This window comes from Thalassophryne amazonica, chromosome 5 (assembly GCF_902500255.1).
Source record: "Thalassophryne amazonica chromosome 5, fThaAma1.1, whole genome shotgun sequence".
Taxonomy (NCBI): domain Eukaryota; kingdom Metazoa; phylum Chordata; class Actinopteri; order Batrachoidiformes; family Batrachoididae; genus Thalassophryne; species Thalassophryne amazonica.
The window spans coordinates 82132613-82154515 of NC_047107.1; the positions used below are offsets into that span (position 1 = coordinate 82132613).

General features: G+C 44.2%; 1 protein-coding gene across 1 annotated transcript in view; it reads left to right on the top strand.

The window, feature by feature from the left end:
* The first annotated feature begins 19873 nt into the window (after nucleotides 1-19873).
* The window catches only part of LOC117510808 (solute carrier family 23 member 2-like), a 135988-nt gene continuing 133958 nt past the window's right edge, over nucleotides 19874-21903 (top strand). The window contains 1 exon segment of the mRNA XM_034170682.1: nucleotides 19874-20059. The gene's annotated coding sequence lies outside the window, so the exon portion shown is untranslated.

Genomic DNA, 21903 nt, shown 5'->3' on the forward strand with positions numbered 1-21903 from the left:
ATAGTTCAAGAAACACTAAACACCATAAAACATCTATAGATAACCTTGTTTTAGTCGTGGTCTGAGAGGCTTTGACATCAACCGGCTGCCTCCATTTATGCAGGTCAGGCGGGTGACGTCACTGATGGGGGGGGGGAGATGAGCCTCATTCTGAGATTCCCTGCCAGAGGCATCAACAAAGAAGTTATATTGACGACTAGAGTCCGCACTCCCAATGCTGCCCACTAAACATCATTGGATGTTAATGCATTTTCAGTGGGGATCACGACTGAACACACTCAGAAAAACACTCACAAAATACGTGTTAAAATGCCATTCTGACCTGGATATCAAGCCAGTAAAATTAATTAACATTAAATCATGTCAGGAAAGTATTAAGCTTGACACCCACGTTCCGAAATATTAGTGTTGAAAGTTACATGAATCTGCACTGTTAAGCTGCGCTGAATCATATATATATATATATATATATATATATATATATATATATATATATATATATATATATATATATATATATATATATATATATATATATATATATATATATATATATATATATATATATATATATATATATATATATATATATATAATCCTTTATTGACCGAGTTTCATTCATGAAGTCAGTGGTGTGTGTGCACATCTCTGTGTGGGAGTGGTGTGTAAGTTTCATCCGTGTCCTCGGACGGCACTGGCAGGAAACATACACCTGTTTATCAACCAAATGTCACGGACAAAGTGACAAGAATAACCAAAACCACTTACTTATGGAAGGAAATTTTGTCTCCCTTGTTCAGTTTGTGGCTTTGCCAACATGCACAGCTTTCCGGCATAATCCACCTGTTACTAATAGGCTAATAGAATATAGAATAATATACTAATAGACTAATAGAACTTCAATGAGCGAGCTCAGCAAACTGCACTCGTCCCCAGCAGAGGAGACCCCAACCAATGGCATCAACCGGAAGTGCCCTCCACTGGCTAGCAGCAAATTTGATTCAAAAAATATTATCTATATTGCGCTCAAACATTCTGCAACTGCATGAATAACACTTAATTTTACCATGGAATGCACAAACAAATTCTCAAAAAACGTTTCTGTTCCCCTTTTAAATTCCTTGTGACCCGATCCTGTTTTTTTTTTCTTTTTTTAAGAAAACTATGGAAAGAACAGCAATTTAACATTGACTTTGCTAGCTGATTTGGCAAAGTGAGAATGCACAGTGCTGTGAATTTAAAAAAAGGATGTATAACTAAAATGAGCATTCAGAGAGTGCAGCACCCGCACCTCACACATTAAACACTGATTTCAACTGCAGCACTTTATCCTTGACTGACACACAACCCTTCCAACAAGTTTTATCCATATTGGCTCCAAACTGTTTATGTTAAACAGTTACGACCTTGTGTTTCACCTTTCAAGGTCAGCCAAGGTCGATGATCAAGTAACAAATACTATGACTTTATATTAGTGTTTAACACCAACAATGGCTGTGTCTTTAACCTATTCCTCAAAATATCAGTTTTAAATGTATTATTTTGAGGTTCAAATAATGTCATTTTCTTGTTTCTAATTGAGATTTTTTTTTTGACACATTCTCATAATGTACAACTGATAGACATATTTCAGTCATGTTTACTTTTTTTTAATTGTACAAAATAATTGGCCCAAAATTTTGACTTTGGCCTGTGATCTTTATAGTCAACTGATTCTTGGATAACCATCAACCCTTCCACCAAATTTGAACAAAACTGGATTAAAAAATGTATGAGTATACTGGCCACACTACATACACAGGACAGAAAACATTACCCCCGCCTACATTACTGCCGTGCTTCAGTGTAATAAGATTTTCTCTTGGTTCTTCAGTATTTACTTATTGGAGCATGTTGGCCCAAACTGCCACAGTATGATGTACAGTACTTGGGACCTTTGTAATTTTGGTTCATTAAAGATATTGACAACAGCTTCCTCTGATTTATTGGCTTCTTTTACCACCTCAGCATCATGCATTCAAATGATAAGGGACCACAATAAATAATTTGAACTGAAAGGAGGGAGATATCCATCCATTTTCTCCACCCGCTTATTCCAGTTAAGGGTCACGGGGATCTGGAGCCTGTCCCAGCAGTCACAGAGCATGTGGATAGGACACCAGTCGCAGGGCCACATATAGACAGACAAACATTTTCACACCTATGGACAATTTAAAGTTTCAAATTCACCTAACCTGCATGTGTTTGGATGTGGGAGGAAGCCGGAGCATCTGGAGTGACAGTATATCCCCCCTCCCGGATATCTTACCCCTCACCCTGGAAATCCCACCCACCCCCCACCCCGACAGGCAACATTCCTACAGGGTAGCACTGATTAAACCAAACCTTGATAAGACCCAATCAGGACAACCTTTAAACTCTGTATTTCATGGATGTTTTATGGTCCCAGATGAAGCAGTTTGATTGATGGTGAACGATATTGGTATTCTTTCTGTGTGTATCTATAACTATCTACAATATTAATATTTCCTATTCTGAAATATCTTTAAATCCCCCTTCCAAATATACTCTACAAATATATGGACCTGATTGACAACCTGAAATATGTGATGTGATGGAAAATACTCCAGATTAGTTTTGAATAAATTATCCACAGTATATGTATAGAACACAGTACCATAGCATACCATCTTTATTTATAAAGCACTTTACTACAACCAAAGCTAACCCAGTGTGCTGTACACTAAAACATACAGTTAAAACATTAAGACATATATTTAAACAAGGTAATAAATAAATATAGCACGCACACACACACAATCACATACACACAGACACAATAGTATGCAAAGAAACATATGTTTAAGAAATATAATGACAATAAGGGGCCTATAATGTCTGCCACCTTTCTCAAATCTCTTTTGTACAAACTAAATATAAAGAGTGGCAGATAGGAATCAACAGAATAATATAAATGTAGCATGAAATTGACAAATATGATTATTTGAAACAGTGTGATTCTCACTGGACGAGCAGCTCAGCAGTGGAAAGAATGAATAAAGATGTGTACAGCAGGGGAACGAATGAACAAAGATATCAATAAATCATTTTTATCCACTAGGGCTATAAACTGAAGTTTGACTGAATTTAGGTGACATTTGACCTCAAGTGAAACCCTAAAGGTCAAGGTCACTCACTTAGCCCAGGTAATGGCTTATAAGCAAGGCCTATCACTATGTGCATGCCATATTTGGAGGCAAAATTTAAAAATTTGCGACCAGTAAAGTTGTTTAGTTGAATTTAGTGTTTGACCTTCCAGTGACCTTGACCTTTGACCTTGATCTTGATTCTTTTGTGTACTGAAAGGTACCTTACTCCGGCTGCCATATGTGTGAGCAGGAAAGTTGTTTAGTTGAATTCAGTTTGACTTTCCTGTGAGCTTGACCTTTGACCTTGAGCTTGATCCTTTTGTGTACTGAAAGGTACCTTGCTAGGGATGCTATATGTGACGCTGCAAGAGTCTGTGATGTGAACTGTGTGCTGCACAGTGAGTTGAAGGTGAAAAATGCAATGATTACAGACAAACCACAAATAAATAAATTAAATAAATAAATAAATAAACAAACAAAAACAAAAAACAAACATACAGTTGTGCTCAAAATTTACATACCCTGGCAGAATTTTTGCTTTTTTGGCCATTTTTAAGAGAATATGAATGACAACACAAAAACTTTTTTTCACTCATGGTTAGTGGTTGGGTGAAGCCATTTATTGTCAAACAACTGTGTTTCCTCTTTTGAAATCAAAATGATAAGAGAACTACCCAAATTAACCTGATCAAAAGTTTGCATACACCTGTTCTTAATACTGTGTGTTGCCCCCTTTAACATCAATGACAGCTTGGAGTCTTTTGTAGTAGTTTTGGACGAGGCTCTCTGATGGTAAAGCTGCCACTGAATATGTTTCAGACTTTATTTACATCAATTACAAAGAAATGCAAACAGTATGGCACTCTATGGTAAATCTGCATGGAGTAGACCAGGGGTGGGCAATCGTGCCATGAAGGGCCGAAGCACTGCAGGTTTTCCTTGCTACCAATCACCTCAGCAGGTGATTTCATTAATGTTCAGGTGTTTCAGCAGGTGATTTCATTGACAACCAGGTGTTTATGTTCAAGGGAGAAGCTCATCAGCAACCCACCTGCTGAGGTGATTGGTTGCAAGGAAAACATGCAGTATCTCGGCCCTCGTTGCCCACCCCTGGAGTAGACAGTTCTCAAAAACTGAGTGACTGTGCAAGAAGTAGAAGAGTGAAGAAAGCCACCAAGACACCCAGAAAATTCAGAAGAAGTTATCGGCTTATGTGGCTGTGATTGGAGAAATTATGCACAATACCTCTTGTGAATTTTCTGTGTACTAAAAGGAGGTTTTACGGGTTTTCTGTCAACAACATTTTATTGAGTCTTAAAGGAAATAAATATTTATATTATTCATTATATTATATTCAGCTTGGGACTCCGACGAGGGCGGTCGCATCTCCTCCAGTCTCCCTTATCTCTGTTCTCTGCTTTAACCTTCAAGTCCTTACTTCACCAGACTGTGAATTCCTCAAATTTTATTGGATACTGGATCTATTGGACTACTATTAGATTAACCATGGAATTGATCAGCTGGTCTCTGAACACTATTGACACCATTTTTTCTACAAGAAGGTCAGGACCGGGGATCCTACCTGCCCAGATGGAACATATCCTGCGGGCTATGTTCTCGACTCCTGGAGTTCCTGGCGTGTGGCATGCTTGGCGCCTTTCTCCGTTGAGGACGTCGAGGATTTATTCATTTTTGGTCTTATGGTAGCAGGTCTGGTACTTTTTGGCTTATGTGCTGCCCTGATCTACTGGTAAATTGGCAAGACGGCGGCATCAAAAACCACGGCCCCTCACTTGTCCGTCATGATTAACAAGGTTGGCAAGGCAGTGCATTCTCAGACTGCTATGACTCTTGAACTCAGACGCAAATTGGATGACATCTTGGAGCAGATGCGTGCCTTGCAGTTGAAGTTGAAGATTTCAGAGGCCGGTGAATATTCTTAATTAATAATTAGGAATATTCTTAATTCATAATTGGGATTTGGTTGTTCAAGTGGAACTGTTAAAAAGTGTTTTTCACTGCTCAAACCATAACATTACAGGCTTATCAAGCTTGAAGGTCAAATTGCCTGACTGTTTTCCTCCAGAGGAATTTCTTCGGCCTGAGGATCATTTGGCTTTTTCTTATCTCAACTCACAAAGACAATAAACTGCTTTTCACAGGACTGAAGCATGCTCCATTCCCTCCCCCCACCCCCTCCTATCCCCCATCAACACCCCCTTTCCGGCACCTGCTCACGTCACTCCTTTCCCCTTCTGCAGGGGCGGTGCAATTTTAGTTGCAGCCCCCGTTACTCCCCCCAAGCTGACAGCGGCGCATCTCAGGGTTGCTGCGTGGCCTTCACCCACTTGCCTCAATTCGGATAACGGACTTCTTCAAATTTAGTGCACATAAACAATTTCAAATGTGTATGTGCTGTCTTTAATTCTGATGTGTGCCATTATTACGGTAAACAAGTAATAACTGTGGACTAATTGCTGTCTGAGGTAACTGGAGTGTAAACATAATTTCTCCACTGTGAGATCAATAAAGTATATCTCATATTAAATTGGTCCCTGGATCCAAGGTCTCTGGACATAAGTAAATAAAATGTGTATATGATGGATCCTAGATCTCTGGACATAAATAGAAATAAACAAAATCTGTAGTTATTGTCAAAAGCATTTTCTTTCAGGTTTTAATGACACAAATGTGACTCCATAACCTCTGAGTGGAGTTTTTGCAGCCGGCTGCGGTGCACGTCAGGATGTAATTCATTAAGAAAGGAGGATGCCTTGTCTTGGCCAAACACACCAGCCACAGTAGTGATCGGATATTTAGCTGTGATCTGGGTCTCTGTGTGTGGATGGTCGCGTGTTTGTGGCCGTCACCTCAATTCGGTTTTTGGATGCTCTTAAGAGGATTAACACTATGGTGCTCTGGATTAGGGTATGGATGCTCACTAATTAGACAACAGACTGTTGCTGTCACAGTTTGTTCATGTGTGGTTGTTTGTCATGCTATGTCGTATGGTTGGGGCCCAGTCTCCTCGGTGTCTCACGTCACAGTTATCGTCTTCACCACTTGTCTCTCGTTCTTGTCTGTCTTTGTGTTGTTTTGGTGGTCGGCCCTTCCTGATAGAAGCTGTCGGTTGACTTTGAGTAGGATGTTGTAGGCTGATCAGGAAGGGCGGATGGGGGTCACACACACACACCACATTCACTCATGCACTACATACCTTCTGTCTTGCAAGAATAAATTGCATATATGTTCAGAAATGGTTCCGCCAGTGTGGCACTTACCATTACTATATATGCAGACGGGGGGGGGAAGGAGGACGCCTCATTTTGGGCGGCGGTGGTGGGGGGACCGGCTTTGGTCGGTTGTAATTTGTGGTCTGTACCTACATTGTTTAGAAAGAGGTGTCATTTGATTTAAAACAAAAAGTCACTTTGAAGTTACTAATTCCAACCAAAATCTATTTTTCCAACTTTACTCGGCAGACAGCTGTGGAGCATTTGCAGCTGTGCACTTATTAGTGCCACAAAACAGAGGAACAGAAAGAAGGATGATTCTTGTTTCTTGCCCGCAACAAGACAAGCGTCCCAGTTAGTGACTTTAATCCACACAAAAGTGACTCAAGATTGACATCTTTAAATGGCTTTGAGAGGGGTTAATGAAGACTTTGCGGACCTGCTGCTTCTGATTAGCAATGAAGCAGAGAACCAGCAAAAAATCTACCAAAAATTACATCTGGTCTGACTTCATTTATTTTTACTTTCAATTCGTCCACCTTATTTAAAATACTTTTAAAATTTGTAGCAATACATTTTAAAGTGCTTTTGTTGATGCAGTCTTTTCTTGAGTGACTTCAAGCTTCAACCAGCTTGAAGCAGTGACCATTTTCCTGATGAACACCCTCAAAAACGACAGCCGCTCCAGCGTAATGTGAACTGAAAAATCGTTAAGCAAAAAAGGCTATTGATGTCGGTGGATCGAATCATTTCTCACACATTGTTGGTGATATAAGGGCTGAGAGGATCCTTGTCACTTGATTGGTGACATGGATCACATGACATGGATTAATTCATCCCATAGTGTTACATTGCATTTAGAGTGCAGTTTGGTTCCATTTAGAGTGCAAATTTGGTTCCATACATTTGGTACCATTGCACTCTACACACGTGCACACACCCACACACGCGTGCGCACGCACGCACACACACACACAAATCAAATCCACTGTGCTGTCTGGAGGCTGTTAGCAGGAAGAAAGAATGAAAAGCTGGACTAATTTCTGATGTGATTTTTTTTTCACTGCACTGAAGATGTACACAGTCTTTTTTTGGTAGTACACACGTGCACAAGAGCCGACCCAGTTGTGTGTGTGTGTGTGTGCGCGTGCGCGCGGGGGGCAACGAGCTAACTGACAACTGAGCTAATTCTTGCAACACACACACACACACACACAAAAATCCACTCCGCTGTAAGCTGTCTGGATGCATGAAGAGCTGTTCAGATGAAAAGCTGATGTGATTTTTGGCTGCACTGAGAAACTACACAAAGTCTTTTTTTTTTTTTTTTTTTTTTTTAATGGAAGTCCAAAGTCAGTGCACAGCATCACGGACTACACATCACAATTTGGACTTTAGCAGCAGTGGAACACCAAAATGTAAGTCCCTTTTCTGCTCTTTATAGATTCATAAAATATCAAATGACAAGGATCTATTTTAGCCATTATATAAAACAAATAAGGAATGTTTTTACATTCTTTCAATGGAACGAATATTTAATTTGGTGAAAGCTGGAACAAACCATTCAACTTGACTTCACCTCCTTGAATGGTTTGTTCCAGCTTTCACCTCATGAAATAATCCTTCCCATAGGCATATATAAGAGTCGACCCCGCATTGACTGCTGCTTCCTACTGGTGCTGGCGAGCCGTAGGGCCGCCATCGTGGAAGGGGCACCCGCTCCGCTCAGTGTCATCTATTTGACAGGCGCAATGAAGTGTCAGTGTGTTTAATCAATCATAACTTGCTGTATACAAAACGGATTTTCACGATTTTTTTTTTTTTCAAACGTTATGCATGTAGCCATGCGGCAGGGCACATGGTTCAATGTATGTAATTTTAATATTTATAGTGGGCTTAAAAGTAATATATTCTGATATACCTATAGGGTACATTGCCTTAATTTTTTGCATTTCAGAATATTGAAGTAAATTGTGATATGAAGTCAATTGAATATATATACACTCAATAACATTTTGTAATCCTTACTTTGTTTTCTACTCAAATAAAAAAGAAAATGTAGACCTCACACTCCAGAATGAAATACTTAGACCATTTATAGTAAGAGTGCCAACATTTCTCAGACAACCCATTCGGCATTGTCCTAAAGTGGGACATGTATTTAGTATTATAGACAAATCATTCAAATTCACATGCAATGAAGATAGATAGATAGACAGACAGACATACAAACACACACACACACACACACACACACACACACACACACACACACACACACACACACACACACACACACACACACACACACACACACACATATATATATATAGCACATTTTTAACACTAGAATCTCAGCCTACACCTACTCTTTGGAGGTGAACCGGGAAGCTGAAGATGGATGGAATAACACCATTCTGCAGTCGGACAATCTGACCTGTCCTGTCGAAATCATCATTCTTAAAGTGTTCACTGCACAGCACAGAAGAATCATTTGCAGTGAATCCTTCTCTCCTTACTGCTACTTCCCATTTCTTCTGGACATCTTTGTCTTTGGGAAACCTTCAAAACAAAAATGGCCAATTTTGGAGAGCCTACAAAAAACACTGTAGAAATGTTTACTTATTTACTTCCTCCTACTTTCTTCAACAAAACTCCTATTTTAATGCATATTTACAGATAATGAAAAAAGTGTTGGGAAAGTGTAACGACACGGACCCACAATGGGGCGTAAATGAACGGACAATAGATGAGCCAAAATACACACTTTACTGTTGTGAAATGTTCACAACGAGAATACAGACAAATACAGAATTTGGATTACAATCAAAATGTACACGGTGACGTGTGGGCAGGCTCGAGGGTAAGAGACGTCTGTCCCGAGAAGAACTGGATCCCACACGATTTCCACTGCCACCGAACCCGAAGGATATTGGAGCCGCCAAGTCCTGAGTCCCCAGGTGGTCACCGTCTCCGACTGTCGGATCTGGTACTGCTGGCAGGACGCAGAGAAACAGATATGAGTGTGAGAAAACACACCCAGTAAACAGCAGGAACAACAGTTTCTTTCAAGGTGGGAAAGACACCTCCACCTCTGACATCGAATTACCACAGACACCTCGCCTGAACCACACTTAAAGAGTTCGACGTGAGGAGTGAAGACCGTCACTCTAATCACCGGCTGCGAACCCCAGCCTCCAGCTGCACGTATGGATCAGGTATGTCTGTAAACAGTTCAAGAAAGATTACTTATGTTTGGTACAACAACAATGGCTGAGAGTTTACCTCGTAGGTAGACGATATCTCGGCGACGAGGTGGAGATGTCGTCCGGCTTTTGTAGTGTGGGTGATGACCTGGTGATTGGTGACAGCTGTTGTAGTTGATGAGTGACAGCTCTCACTCCAGGCTGTTCCTGTGACGCGGCAGCGCCCTCTCGTGCCTGAAGCCCGCACTTCAGGCAGGGCGCCCTTTGGTAGTGGGCCAGCAGTACCTCCTCTTCAGTGGCCCACACAACAGGACCCCCCCTCAACAGGCGCCTCCTAGTGCCCGACCAGGCTTGTCGGGATGACGGTGGTAGAAATCGGCCAGGAGGGCCGGGTCCAGGATGAAGCTCCTCTTCACCCAGGAGCGTTCTTCAGGTCCATATCCCTCCCAGTCCACCAAATACTGGAAACCCCGGCCCTTCCGGCGGACGTCCAGGAGCCGACGCACAGTCCATGCCGGCCTTCCGTCGATGATCCGGGCAGGAGGCGGCGCCGGTCCGGGAGCACAGGGGGGTGAGGTGTGATATGGTTTAACCCTGGAAACATGAAAAACTGGGTGGATCTGCAGTGAAGCTGGGAGCTGGAGCTTCACTGCAGCAGGACTGAGGACTTTGAGAATCTTGAACGGCCCAATGTATCTGTCCTTGAGTTTTGGCGAGTCCACTTGCAGAGGAACGTCTTTTGTGGATAGCCATACCTCCTGCCCGGGCTGGTATGCAGGGGCTGGGGAACGCTGGCGGTCTGCATGGGCTTTAGCCCTCATCCGGGCTTTCAACAGGGCAGAACGGGCGGTGCGCCACACCCGACGGCATCTCCGCAGGTGGGCCTGGACCGAGGGCACACAACCTCTCCCTCCACCATGGGAAACAATGGGGGCTGGTACCCCAGACACACCTCAAATGGGGAGAGGCCAGTAGCAGAGGACACCTGGCTGTTATGCGTGTACTCGATCCAGGCCAGATGTTCACTCTAGGCCGTCGGGTGCGCGGATGTCACACAGCGTAAGGTTTGTTCCAGTTCTTGGTTGGCCCGTTCTGCCTGTCCGTTGGCCTGCGGGTGATACCCGGACGAGAGGCTCACGGTGGCCCCCAGTTCTCGGCAGAAACTCCTCCAGACTTGAGAGGAGAACTGGGGACCACGATCGGAGACGATGTCAGTAGGTATCCCATGCAGACGCACGACGTGGTGGACCAGGAGGTCTGCTGTCTCCTGGGTCGTAGGGAGCTTCGGGAGGGCCACGTGAGGATGGTAGTCATGCCCTGGGATGGCGGGAGGCCCGTGACGAAGTCCAGGCCGATGTGGGACCAGGGGCGATGGGGCACAGGTAATGGCTGGAGGAGTCCCTGTGCCCGTTGATGGTCAGCTTTACCCCTGGCACAGGTGGTACAAGCCTGGACATAGTCACGGACGTCGGCTTCCATGGACGCCCACCAGAAGCGCTGCCGGACCACTGCCACAGTCCTTCGCACCCCTGGATGACAGGAGAGCTTGGAACCGTGACAGAAGTCCAGGACTGCAGCTCTGGCTTCTGGTGGGACGTAGAGGCGGTTCTTTGGTCCATTTCCTGGATCCGGGTTCCATGCCAGGGCCTCCCGGACGGTCTTCTCCACATCCCAGGTGAGGGTGGCCATGATAGTGGACTCAGGTATGATGGATTCCGGCGGATCCGACAGCTCTGTTTTGACTTCGACTTCGTGAACCCGGGACAGGGCATCCGATCTTTGGTTCTTGGTCCCGGGGCAGTAGGTGGTCCGGAAGTCAAAACGCAAGAAGAACAATGACCAGCGGGCTTGCCTGGGGTTCAGCCGCTTGGCAGTCCTGATATACTCCAGGTTCCAGTGGTCCGTGAAAACCATAAATGGTACCGTGGCTCCCTCTAACAGATGTCTCCACTCCTCAAGAGCCTCTTTCACCGCGAGGAGTTCCCAATTGCCCACGTCATAGTTCCGTTCAGCCGGGGTCAACCTGCGTGAAAAATAGGAACAAGGATGGAGAATCTGATCGGACTCCCCGCTCTGGGACAGCACGGCTCCTATCCCTGAGTCTGAGGCATCCACTTCTACCACAAACTGGCGGCTAGGATCGGGCTGCACCAGAACTGGTGCAGTCGAAAACTGGTGTTTCAATTCCCTAAACGCAGCCTCGCACTGATCTGACCAGGTAAATGGTACTTTGGAGGAGGTCAGAGCTGTCAGGGGGCTAACTACCTGACTATAGCCCTTAATGAACCTCCTGTAGAAATTTGCAAAGCTGAGGAACTGTTGCAGTTTCCTATGGCTTGTAGATTGGGGCCAATCTCTCACTGCCGCAACCTTGGCCGGATCAGGGGTGACCGAGTTGGAGGAGATTATGAACCCCAGGAAGAACAAAGAAGTGCGGTGGAACTCGCACTTCTCGCCCTTCACAAACAGCCGGTTCTCCAACAACCGCTGTAGGACCTGACGTACATGCTGGACATGGGTCTCAGGATCCGGGGAAAAGATGAGAATATTGTCTAGATATACGAAGATGAATCGGTGCAGGAAGTCCCGCAAGACGTCATTCACCAAGGCTTGAAACGTCGCGGGGGCATTGGTGAGGCCGAACGGCATGACCAAGTACTCAAAGTGACCTAATGGGGTGTTAAATGCCGTCTTCCACTCGTCTCCTTTCCGGATCCGAACCAGGTGGTACGCATTCCTAAGATCGAGTTTTGTGAACATTTGGGCTCCATGCAGGGGCGTGAACACCGAATCTAACAGGGGTAGAGGGTATCGGTTGCAAACGGTAATCTCGTTCAGTCCCCTGTAGTCGATGCATGGACGGAGGCTGCCGTCTTTCTTACCCACAAAAAAGAAACCTGCACCCATCGGGGAGGTGGAGTTCCGGATCAGCCCGGCAGCTAACGAGTCCCGGATGTAGGTCTCCATTGATTCGCGTTCCGGACGTGAGAGGTTGTACAGCCGGCTGGATGGGTAGTCAACGCCCGGGATCAGATCAATGGTGCAATTGTACGGACGGTGTGGGGGAAGAGTGAGTGTCAGATCTTTGCTGAAGACGTCAGTGAGATCGTGGTACTCCTCAGGCACCGCCGTAAGATTGGGGGGACTTTAACCTCCTCGGTAGCGGTCAAACAGGGCGGAACCGAGGATCCTAGACATTCCCGGTGACAGGTTTCGCTCCAATGAGCCACAACCCCAGATGGCCAATCGATCCGGGGATTGTGTTTTAGCATCTCTGGGAAGCCCAAAATTACACGGGAGGTTGAAGGAGTTATATAAAACTCGATCTCTTCCCGATGATTCCCAGACACCACCAGAGTAACTGGTAGTGTCTTGTGTGTAATTAAGGGAAGAAGGGTGCCATCTAGTGCTCGCACCTTCAATGGGGAAGGAAGCGCCACTAGGGGGAGCCCTACCTCCCTTGCCCATCTGCTGTCCAGCAGATTCCCTTCTGACCCCGTGTCCACCAGTGCAGGGGCCTGAAGGGTTAGATCCGCACTCAGGATCATAACTGGGAGCCGTGTAGAAATACGGATTTGTCCCACGTGAATTTCTTGGCCCACCCTTAGCCCAGTTTCTAAGAGCGAGCGTTGGTGTTTAACCGTTTGGGGCAGTCTCTCTGCTGATGCTCGCTTGAGCCGCAGATAAAGCACTCCCCGCGGGCCAGTCTCCTTTGTCTGTTAGTAGCTCTGAATTTAGCCCTGCTCATGTCCATAGCATCGTCAGCAGGGGGAGCTGTTGCCACACAGAGCGCTGAGGCAGTGGAGCGTGGGGAGGGCGGAACCTTTTCGGACCCGGAAGGGAGAGGGACGGCGCGTACCCGGTCACGTCCTTCGTCTCGCTCCCGACGGTGTTCCTCTAGCTGATTGTCTAATCGTATAACTAGATCAATAAGCCCATCTAAATCCCGCAGCTCATCCTTAGCCACCAGATGCTCCTTCAGGACTGACGACAGTTCGTTTACGAAGGCGGCGCGGAGTGCAGCGGCATTCCAGCCGGACCTCGCAGCCGTGATGCGGAAGTCGACCGCATATTCAGCTGCACTCCGACGTCCCTGTCTCAATGACAGCAGCGCTGTTGAAGCGGTCTCGCCTCTGTTTGGGTGATTAAATACTGTTCTGAACTCCCTCACAAACCCAGAATACGTCAATAGGAGCCGTGAGTTCTGTTCCCACAGCGCCGTAGCCCAGGCGCGTGCCTCACCTCGAAGCAAATTGATCACATAAGCCACCCGGCTGGATTCTGACCCCCCGGGCTCAGCAAAATGCTCAAATTCGGGCAGATGGGCTGGGAAATTCGGGCATGGGCCATGTTAAGGAAAATATGTTTATGTCTAAAAAATATTCCAAAGGCCAAGAAAAAAAAAATGATGATGAAATTTTACTCAAAAGTGTGATGACCATCATCAGTGTAGAAGTAGAACAGATGTCTTCAACTCTATAGAGTCTAGTGCCAGGGTCTTGGGTTGTAAATGCCAGCATGAAGCAACTCCTTCCAGTCCAAAGCCCAAGCAGTGCTGCCTCCTGGTGGAGAGTAAGAGAACTAAAGGCCACCTGTGGACCAACCAAAGAGGTTACATACGTATATGAGTACTAGAGGCCCACTTGCACTGAGCCGTGTCCCGGCAAGGAGGCGTGGTTGCGATTTTAATTCCGGGCAAGTCAGGAGGCAGCACGCATAGAAGTTCAATTAGTCTCATCAAGAAACAGGTGGAATATGCCGGAAAGCTGCGCATGTTGGCAATCCCACAAACGGAGGAACAAGGGAGACAATAATTCCTTCCATAAGTGTGACATTTGGTTGATAAACAGGTGTACTCGTATGTTTCCTGCCCGTGCCTGTGTCGTCCGAGGACATGGACCATTAACTCTTCACTTACACACACCACTGACTTCATGAATCATATATATATAGTATTTGAACACCCTGCAATTTTGCAAGTTCTCCCACTTAGAAATCATGGAGGTGTCTGAAATTTTCTTCTTAGGTGCACGTCCACTGTGAGAGACATAATCTAAAAAAAAAATCCGGAAATCACAATGTATGATTATTTTTTAATAATTAATTTGTATGTTACTGCTGCTGTAACTGTTTATTTATTAGAAAGTGGAAGAAACACAAGATGACTGTCAATCTCCCTCGGTTTGGGATTCCATGCAAGATCTCACTTTCTGGGGTAAGGATGATTCTGAGAAAGCTCAGAACTACACAGGAGGACCTGGTCAATGAGAGCTGGGACCACAGTCACAAAGATTACATTAGTAACACATGATGCTGTCATGGTTTAAAATCCTGCAGGGTAGCAAGGTCCCCCTGCTCAAGCCAGCACATGTCCAGGCCCATCTGAAGTTCACCAGTGACCATCTGGATGATCCAGAGGAGGCATGGGAGAAGGTCATGTGGTCAGATGAGACCAGAATAGAGCTTTTTGGAATCAACTCCACTTACCATGTTTAGAGGATGAGAACAACCCCAAGAAAACCATCTCAGCCGTGAAGCATGGGGGTGGAAACATCATACTCTGGGGGTGCTCTTCTGCAAAGGGGACAGGACGACTGCACCGTATTGAAGGGAGGATGGATGGGGTCATGTATTGTGAGATTTTGGCAAACAACCTCCTTCCCTCAGTAAGAGCATTGAAGATGGGTCATGGCTGGGTCTTCCAGCATGACAATGACCCCAAACACACAGCCAGGGCAACTAAGGAAGGGCTCCGTAAGAAGCACTTCAAGGTCCTGTAGTGGCCTGGCCAGTCTCCAGACCTGAACTCAATAGAAAATCTTTGGAGGGAGCTGAAACTCCAAACCTGAAAGAGCTAGAGAAAATCTGTATGGAGGAGTGGACCAAAATCCCTGCTGCAGTGTGTGCAAACCTGGTGAGAAACTACAGGAAACGTTTGACGTCTGTAATTGCAAACAAAGGCTACTGTACCAAATATTAACATTGATTTTCACAGGTGTTCAAATACTTATTTGCAGCAGTAACATACAAATAAATTATTTTAAAAAATCATACATTGTGATTGCTGGATTTTTTTTTTTTTTTAGATTATGTCTCTCACAGTGGACATGCACCTAAGATGAAAATTTCAGACCCCTTCATGCAAAATCACGGTGTTCAAATACTTCTTTTCCTCACTATATATATATATATATACGAGGGCTGTCAATAAAGTAACGGTCCTTTTTATTTTTTTCAAAAACTATATGGATTTCATTCATATGTTTTTACGTCAGACATGCTTGAACCCTCGTGCGCATGCGTGAGTTTTTCCACGCCTGTCGGTGACGTCATTCGCCTGTGAGCACTCCTTGTGGGAGGAGTCGTCCAGCCCCTCGTCGGAATTCCTTTGTCTGAGAAGTTGCTGAGAGACTGGCGCGTTGTTTGATCAAAATTTTTTCTAAACCTGTGAGACACATCGAAGTGGACACGGTTCGAAAAATTAAACTGGTTTTCAGTGAAAATTTTAACGGCTGATGAGAGATTTTGAGGTGATTCTGTCGCTTTAAGGACTTCCCACGGTGCGAGACGTCGCTCAGCGCTCTCAGGCGGCGTCGTCAGCCTGTTCAAGCTGAAAACCTCCACATTTCAGGCTCTGTTGATCCAGGACGTCGTGAGAGAACAGAGAAGTTTCAGAAGAAGTCGGTTTCAGCATTTTATCCGGATATTCCACTGTTAAAGGAGATTTTTTTAATGAAAGACGTGCGGACGGATCCGCGCGTCGGGACGCAGCCGACGCGGTGCGGCGGCACAGGAAAAACACCTCCGTGTTGATAACCATTTGTAAAATCCAGGCGGCTTTTGATGGCTTTCAGTGGAGTGAGTATATGAGAAATTGTTTAACAGGCAGGACATGTTCCAACTTGTCCTTAAGGCTTTCAACAGAGGTGTTTTTCCTGTGGCGGAGCGTCGCGGCAGCTGCGTCCCGACGCGCGGACCCGTCCGCACGTCTTTCATTAAAAAAATCTCCTTTAACAGTGGAATATCCGGATAAAATGCTGAAACCGACTTCTTCTGAAACTTCTCTGTTCTCTCACGACGTCCTGGATCAATAGAGCCTGAAATGTGGAGGTTTTCAGCTTGAACAGGCTGACAACGCCGCCCGAGAGCGCTGCGCGACGTCTCGCACCGTGAAAAGTCCTTAAAGCGACAGTCTCACCTCAAAATCTCTCATCAGCCGTTAAAATTTTCACTGAAAACCAGCTTAATTTTTCGAACCGTGTCCACTTCGATGTGTCTCACAGGTTTAGAAAAAATTTTGATCAAACAACGCGCCAGTCTCTCAGCAACTTCTCAGACAAAGGAATTCCGACGAGGGGCTGGACGACTCCTCCCACAAGGAGTGCTCACAGGCGAATGACGTCACCGACAGGCGTGGAAAAACTCACGCATGCGCACGAGGGTTCAAGCATGTCTGACGTAAAAACATATGAATGAAATCCATATAGTTTTTGAAAAAAATAAAAAGGACCGTTACTTTATTGACAGACCTCGTATATATATATATATATATATATATATATATATATATATATATATATATATAATGGTTTTAGGAGCTGCAAATTTCAGAAACCCGCTGGGGGTTTGTGGGGGTCTTTAACCGACTTCGTGCTGTAAATGTGCAGACTTTTCTGATCCATTGTGTCAAATCACAGCCTTTTGTGTCTGATTTAACAGCCGCACATCAGTCTGAACACAGTTTGAAAAAAAAAAAAAAAACGGTCAGACTTTTAATCACAGAAATGACTCCTTTCCCACTTTCCACAAATTGGCGAATGTCAGAGCAGAACTTTAATTTGTACCTATCCAATGTGAGCCATATGTATGTAACCTGTATGAATGAATGTATGTAACCTGTATGAATCCTGCATCGGGACGTGCGCCTCGTTAATGACTGGGTCAAAATTTCATCTCAATTTTTTTCTGCCAAATATATTTGATCCATTATCAAAATGTTATCTGTGTGTGCACTGTAAATATTATTAAGATATGATGAGAGACGAAGGATTTAAAGCAGCAAAGTGTGAAATCACAGCTTTTTGCTGTGTCTGAGGATTTAACAGGTGCACGTCAGGCTGCGGCTCCAAGTCTGAGCACGGTGTGAAAAAAATTAAACGGTCAGACGTTTAATAACGTAAATGTCTCCGGACCCACATGCGAGGGGTTTAATGGAAATACATTGCAATCGGACGGGACATTTTATCGGATGTGAGCGAATAATCCACTGTACAAAATCAGCTATATACAGTGTTTATTACATGGAAAACAATACAAAAACTTTGGGTCTTTTTTGTCTGGTGACTGCAAATATCTGGTTTATACAACGACAGTTTAGGTGAGTTTTACGACATAGGACTAAACAATAAATCTACCTTTCAAAGCTTTTGACATGATGTCGCTTCCATCCCACACGGCTGACTTTATTTTCCCAAATTTTCCTTCTGTTCGGCTCTGATCTTGAAGCCCTTGTTGTCTATGTGTGTGTCCAAATGCACAACAACCCGTCAGAGAATAAAGAAATAAAACAGCTGGCTTTACATACAGATAGATTAACAGTGAACCAATACCCAAGATGGCACCATGAGTCACGTGACTGATTTTTTTTTTTCGACTCGTCATGTTGCCACTCTCTCTAATAAAGGTGCTCTAGAGGTGGGCGATACCGGGAATTTTGGTATTGATCCGATACCAAGTAAATACAGGCCCAGTATCGATACTTTTTCACATTTAAGCTTCATAATCCAAAGGATCCAAAAGACCTAGGATAGAATTTCGCCAAACGTACGTGACAACAAAATACTTTATTATCACAATCAACATTTTTGTTTAAAAAAATATCACTCAACACAACTTAAAACAAAATCTCCTGAGGTAGAGGGCTGACAAACCACAACACAAGGGTGCGCTGCTCCATGTTGTGTGACACAGCGCAACGCAGCTCTTACAGAGTAGACTTTGATGAATCTGCGTGCGCAGCAGTCAGTGCGTGCGGGAGAGAAAAAAAGCTTGAGTATCGATCTTTTTACACAAAGATCGTTCATTATCATATACCTATAAATGATACGCCAATATGATTGGATAAAACACTAAAGAATAAATAGCAATACGCCCGCGGATGGGTAATAGTTTTCATACCACCCGAGTAATCAGCCAATCTGGACAGTGAAGCGGCGCCACGACGAAGAGTCGCGGTCAGAACTGTGAAATACTGGTGAGTCACTATTAATAATTTCTTACGTATCCAACTTTGTAGGTTGATCGTTAAAATTAAATTAATTAGTTCTAAAAGCCATCATAATTATTTATAGGAAAACGTTCTATTTTTTTTTTACTAAGGTTTGAACTTTGAGTGTTTACACAGGAGAGAAAAGTGAGAAAATGTTAATCCGTTTGAGAAAAGTGTATAAAGTGTGTAGTGAAGGGTTTTACAGCCTTAAAACATATATAATAATTGTAAAAAATAACGCTGACTACTTCGCGGATTTCGCCTATCGTGGGTTACTTTTAGAACGTAACTCCCACGATAAACGAGGGACCACTGTATATGACAAAATCATTATCAAGTTGTTCACCAATGAATATGGCTTTTTACACCCTTCAGAAAACCATACAACATTTATCATTTATAGGTATATGACAAAATCATTATCAAGTTGTTTTTTTCGGCCTCAGGGTGCATGGTTTTCTTCCAGGTGTATAAAGCCATATTCATTGGTGAACAACTTGATAACTGATAATATTAATACCAGCGTTGGTATCGATATTAGGATCGATCCGCCCACCTCTACTTTCAGTGTAGAAACGCCACTGCACGGTAGAACATCTTCTTACTGCTGATGTGGACATTACATTTAAGGGTCTGACACACACCACTGACTCGCTACAACGGTTTGCGCAGACTGCAGCTTTTGTAAGACTGCATGTTCCATAACAGAACTAATACCTATGACAACTTCCGCACTAAAACCAAGCGCACTAACAACTTGGCCACCATCCACTTCTTCGGTGTTTGCGTGACGAGCTGGCTAAAAGAAATGGAGACCAATACGATGAAAGAAAGGACAAAGTTATGAAAGTTATCTAACAACGATCTCTTTAGCTGAGATGCACGTTTACACTGCCACCTGTGCGATTGGCTGAGACGCAGCTGTAGGCGGAGCGAGAGGCGTACCGTCATGCAGTGACGCAAGCGTCACGCGGTTCCGTGGCTTTATGAAAGGCAAAATTTCTCCGTGGGCAGCGTGTGTGGTTGAAAAGTAGTAGTTGCAGTCGTTTACAGACAGTCTCGCCTCTTTTACTGCACTCCAGTGTTTACGAGCTTTCCTCCGGCTTGAAGTGAGTTTTGTCTTCGTCTCTCATCACCAAGGGAACGAGCCAGCGACGTCACGCTAGCTAAGAAGGAAAGTGGGCTCTTTCTTTAACCAGGCAGGTGAGTGTGCAGCTGTACCATTTTATTCCATTAAACAAACCACTCATCTGGGTATGAGGGGGACGGAAACTGATGCCTTTCCTTAACCCGCTATGTTGGCGCGGCCGGGCTCTGGCTATCGCTTGGAGAACAGATACAGGTTAAAGCTCCTTGTAGCGACTAGAGATGTCGGTGTCACCGCGTGATGCTGAATAAATGTCTGTGAAACATGAGGCCACGCTTGCCAGGTTCATCCTTGATCTGCTTTTGTCACTGCTCGTCAGGACAGAATAACGTGAAAAATTTATTACAAACAGGAATCGTGACCGTGATTATGTAGATAACGCGAAGGCCACATGCGTCAAGGTCTACAGAAGAAGGGTCTGTTGTGACTGAAGCGCAAAACACAGCTGAGAAAGGACGTAGGGTACGGCATAGGTTTTTTTTTTTTAATGGATTTTAATTCTGTAGATAGTCCAGAATGAGAATGCTATGTCAGCATTTGAAAAATAGGTATTTAGAGCGGCTTCCCATGGTATTTAATGATTTTTGAGTATATTGCCCTAAATGATGGATTTTTATTTCCACCCAGTCCCCTCAACAAAGTACCAGTCATACTTTGAAGTATTCTTGTACAAAGTTCTGATCATATCTGTCCAGTAAAATATTTACCTGGTGATTAAAAAAGCAAATTTCTCATTATCTGAACCACCACAATTGATGTTAATATAAATTTTTTATATATACGTGTATATGTGTGTGTGTGTGTAAATAAAAAGGAGACGCCGTTATCTCCTTCAGGGAGGTGGTGGCGTCATGGTTTGTACGTGATTTAAGAGATTTTAATTTGTCATCTGATGGTTAATAATCACATTATTCCCTTTGATTGCTTTGGGTGTTTAGAGTTGGACTTGGATGCAGCGGTGTCAGAAGGTGATTTTTTTTTTAGGACTTTCTGGAATTTATTATTAAATAATGCTGAATTTATGTGGAAGTGATTGTTGTACAGAAGCTTCAGAGATCTGTCTCTGAGATAGATGATGACTGGAGTGAAGTTTTAAGCAGAAACGAGGTGATAATCGCTTAACACCATTATCTCCGACTGACTTTGGCTTCAGAGAGGAGGGCTGTCAATCAAACCTCACTATCCAGAGAAGACAAATCTCAGTAGAGCCATTGCCGACTTGGTTCCCTCCCCCATAGTGCCATAAATTTCAAGCGAGAGAGCAAGCATTCTCTGCGAGTGAGCAGAAATCAACTTCGAGTGGGCGGGGGGATTGCTGGTCCTCGTGCACAGCACCTTTGCGCACGCGCAGTGAATATCTACGCGTGAACGCATTTTTTACGCGAGTGTGGTTTTGGTGCTGATCTGACACCATAACAGGAACTTCCATCTACAACAATGCAAAAAGGGAAGGTTGGATGGAATGTTGAGGACAACATACCTCAGCCAGTGACAACACTAGCAGAAATTGCTCCCTCTGAGATACTGAAGGTTGTTTCTTGCTCATGTGCTGTACATGTGCCTTGGTCTACCTTGGGCATTGTCATGCACAAAATATTGCAGATATGAGGCTACAAATAAGTGCCAATACATTCATACTAAAGAAACTGCAGCAGATGAAAATGTTGATGATGATGATGATGATGATGATGAACATGATGCCTAGGAGTAGGAAAGTCAGTGTTTCTACCAAAGAGGTTATACATGAGAAGCAGTCGCACTGAGCCATGTCCCGGCAAGGAGGCGTGATTGCCGTTTTATTTCCAGGCAACTTAGTGAGATGCACCCATAGACACTCAGTTAGTCTCGTCAAGAAACGGGTGGAATATGCCAGAAAGCTGCGGATGTTGGCAATGCCACA